Source organism: Topomyia yanbarensis, chromosome 1 (genome assembly GCF_030247195.1).
Source record: "Topomyia yanbarensis strain Yona2022 chromosome 1, ASM3024719v1, whole genome shotgun sequence".
NCBI classification, from domain to species: Eukaryota; Metazoa; Arthropoda; class Insecta; order Diptera; family Culicidae; genus Topomyia; species Topomyia yanbarensis.
This window is the reverse complement of record NC_080670.1, coordinates 127,491,380-127,495,269: the sequence shown is the minus strand read 5'-3', so window position 1 is coordinate 127,495,269 and position 3,890 is coordinate 127,491,380. Positions and strand designations below refer to the sequence as shown.

General features: G+C 37.2%; 1 long non-coding RNA gene across 2 annotated transcripts; it reads left to right on the top strand.

Moving 5' to 3' along the window:
* The first annotated feature begins 1,685 nt into the window (after nucleotides 1-1,685).
* On the top strand, nucleotides 1,686-3,011 carry LOC131685970 (uncharacterized). Of its 2 annotated transcripts, none has more exons than XR_009304905.1 (3): nucleotides 1,686-2,067; nucleotides 2,204-2,341; nucleotides 2,408-3,011. It is a non-coding gene; the product is annotated as an uncharacterized LOC131685970 (long non-coding RNA). The 2 variants fall into 2 exon arrangements; XR_009304902.1 differs by having other exon boundaries at nucleotides 1,687-2,067; nucleotides 2,201-2,341.
* Nucleotides 3,012-3,890: the final 879 nt, after the last annotated feature.

Genomic DNA, 3,890 nt, shown 5'->3' with positions numbered 1-3,890 from the left:
GATAAACAACGTGCGTGTAACTATATCGCATTAAGGTTTATTGCACATAGAATTCAAAAATAGTAGGTTTGTTCCAGAACACGGAATTCACTCCGGAGAAAACAGGAGCAAAAAATACTTGCTCCTTTTTACTTCGGTTTGCTATCAGAAGTAAAAAGAGAAAAAAGAGTACATGAACAATGTTCTCCGAAGTATTTCTAGTTTCTCTTTGTACTGGAACAAACCTAGTGCTTCATTACTTGCTTCCTACAAATGGAGTGTGCATAGACAATAGTAACCTTAAGCTGTTTTTGCTTGACCCCTTAACTGGGTCAGATTCCAACACTAACCACTGTCAATTCATACATTTTCACAACAGTTGCTGTTAGAAACTGACTTAGTTTTGCCTCAAGCTCAAATCACATTGATGACAGGCGAATAGTATTTGCATTACTAATGTGGTTTTTGCTTGGGCGAAACTGAGTTAAGTTCTAATCGTAACTACTGTAAAATTGTATGAACTGGCAGCCGGTTGAGATAGCACAAGCAACAGTTTCGTGGTCAAGCAAAACCGACATGAAAGCACTAATTCTTACATGTATGGGTTTAATAGTAAATTTAAACATAGTATGTAAAAATAGTTCTATTGTCAACTGTAGAAAACTTTTCGTTAGAGTGACACCCAGCCGACGCTTGAAACAATTGCGCCATATATCTTGAGCGTTTTTTCAAAACGTCATATCTGCAATGAGTTACTCTCTTTGTTTACTTTCTCTTTCGATTTTTACGGCGTCACTATGACACTTTTCACTTATTTTACAGTACAGATCGGAAGACAGTAGTTTAGCATATTATGCAAAGAGTTGAGGGATAAATGTTAAAATGACCGAATTATTAACAGAAGAGAAAGTAAACAAAGAGAGTAACTCATTGCAGATATGACGTTTTGAAAAAACGCTCAAGAATATACGTTATCAACCGTTGCCAGATTAGCAGACATGTTTACAACAATAATATGCGGCTCCACAAAATTTTGAAATCGAAACAAACCAGAAGTTCACGTGTTCCAAAACTTCACACTATATTCTCATCAAACGAATAGTTGCTGACGAGCTATACGACTTCTCTTTGCATATAGCATACTTTTCTATTCTATTCTCAAGCCTAGTGGCTGAAATGGCTAAAAGAACTTGACGCAGCTTACCCTTCCAAATATCCACCTGATCCTTGTGCTTCATCCACGATTCAACTACAACACTAGATTAGATTGACTGAATTCGAATATAAACAATTTCTTCAAAGTTGAGGATATTTTTTATACCCTGTTCAAAGTAATATTATAATGTAATGGATTTATACCATACCACCTAAAGGTGCATACTCTAATAAACATCGTATGATTCAAAAGCCTAACAACCTGTTCAGGGTATCATTAAAACAATATGTGAAATCCTTGCACTATATGGATTAAAGCTCGTGTATATTTTTTTTTATTAGGGAAAAGGTACTTACGGCCAATTTCTTAACTGGATGAAAACCGGTTTTCGCTGAAAACCAGTTTTCAGGTTGCAGGTGACCAATTAGCCGAAAACGGGTTTTCATTCAAGTGAAGAAATTGGCCGTTAGCTAACCTCGACCCGACTTTCACAGATATTTCATTCAAAATATATGGCATCCCTGTAATGAAAAAAGAAAAATCTTGAGCGTTTTTTCAAAAAGTCATATCTACAATGAGTGACTCTCATTGTATACTTTCTCTTCTGTTAATAATTCGGTCGCTTTAACTTTTACCCCTAAACTCTTTGCATAATATGCTAGTCAAAACCACCGTCTTTCGATCTATACTGTAAATTAAGTAAAAAGTGTTATAGTGACGCCGTAAAAATCGAAAGAGAAAGTAAACAAAGAGAGTCACTCGTTGTGGATATGTCGTTTTGAAAAAAAAAAAAGCTATAGAAATACACTTTTGATTATGCTTTGCTAATTTAGTGCGGTTTCTTAAATTTTCGGCAGAAGGTTAATCCTGAAGTCACCGGTTAATTCTGGAGTGGTCAAATGATCTAGAAGACAAGATATTGCTATCGAGAGGTAAGTTCATATGTTACTCCGGTTCTTTATCATGGCAAAACATCAATCTTTTGGGAAGGTTGATAGTAGCAGCTGCGTACTAAATTGAATGAATCTGGAGTAATGTTAAATATTTAACTGGTGTATTTTTCAGCAGTCTCCAGAACGACTCGATTCCGGAGACGTTCAACTTGAAACATCGAACAACAACGGATAAACTTTTATCTTTGTTCACAAGTTATTGTAGCAGACGCTGTTATTGTAGCAGACGCGTCCCAGCGTCAGTATCTAGTAGGTATATCGTATATTTGATTTTCATACTTTCCGAGTAAGTATAACTGTTTGAGTTTTAAATCGACAGGTTTTTGTCACGCGCTACGGCCAGTAGGGATACGCGAATGCCTTCAGCGCCATACAGGAAGAAACGGACGTCGAACTTGAGAACCTAAAGATGAACGGACTGCATGAAGTTCTAGTCAACAAAGGAGATTTAAGCATTCCTCGTGGAATACAATTTTTGATGCTCTCTAATTGAAATGTTTTACACGCGAAGCAGAAGTATGAACCGCATTGAAAATTACAACTGACATTGGAACATACACCACGTCCGTGATCAACAGTTGGTCATTGATCCTTTGACTAGCACGATGTATCAGTTCAGTATTTGGGTCGATACATAGAACTCGCGTAACTGTTAGAATAAAGCCCGTAATCAACTTATGAATAACACAACACCTGCTTCTAATTTGAAAAGCTATTCCGGTTCAGTTTGGTGACAGTGAAGTGAAAATAGCATCAGTGCGTAGGTTGCTATAGAAGATATTTGAATGTTTGAATGATTCCCAGGATAGAAGAATACGTGAAACAAAATGCTGAAAATATGAACCGATTTTTTTATTCCACGCACAAGTGCGAAGGAGAAAGTGTATAAATAAAAATCTTATCTACTATTAAACAATTTCATAGCATACGTATTTTTATTTATTTTTTGTTATTAAGCGCTAGTGCGACGAAAAAAACGTATAGATGTGTCATGCAAAGATGCACACAAAGATATCAAATGTATGGGCCGGAAGGAAAAATTTTAGTAGATATCTGGCATCACAGGACTCCCCACTAAGAAGCCCAAACAAATGTACTAAAATTACTATGCTATATTTCACCCTAAGGAGGAAAATTTGGTAAAAACCAAAATTTCTCACTAGGGTGAAAATTTGTTGGTAAAAACCAGTCTTTGTACAGGAGGGCACAAATCCTTATTTCATACTATGTTGCGTTTCGGCTTCGCCTCTTCAGAAACCGACACTAACGTATTGTCGGAATAGATTAGCGCCGGCTTGACGCAAATCCCTTAAAACTAAAACACACTATGTGTTTCAATCAAACGACTGATCAAACGTGATGTCCCGTTCGAGCAGAAGTTCTGTTTATGCCGATGAGACACAAGTGAAGCCGAAACTTGTCTTGGCTTAGCAGGCCTATGCGAAAGCACTATGCTATATTTCACCCTAAGGAGGAAAATTTGGTAAAAACCAAAATTTCTCACTAGGGTGAAAATTTGTTGGTAAAAACCAGTCTTTGTACAGGAGGGCACAAATCCTTATTTCATACTATGTTGCGTTTCGGCTTCGCCTCTTCAGAAACCGACACTAACGTATTGTCGGAATAGATTAGCGCCGGCTTGACGCAAATCCCTTAAAACTAAAACACACTATGTGTTTCAATCAAACGACTGATCAAACGTGATGTCCCGTTCGAGCAGAAGTTCTGTTTATGCCGATGAGACACAAGTGAAGCCGAAACTTGTCTTGGCTTAGCAGGCCTATGCGAAAGCACTATGCTAT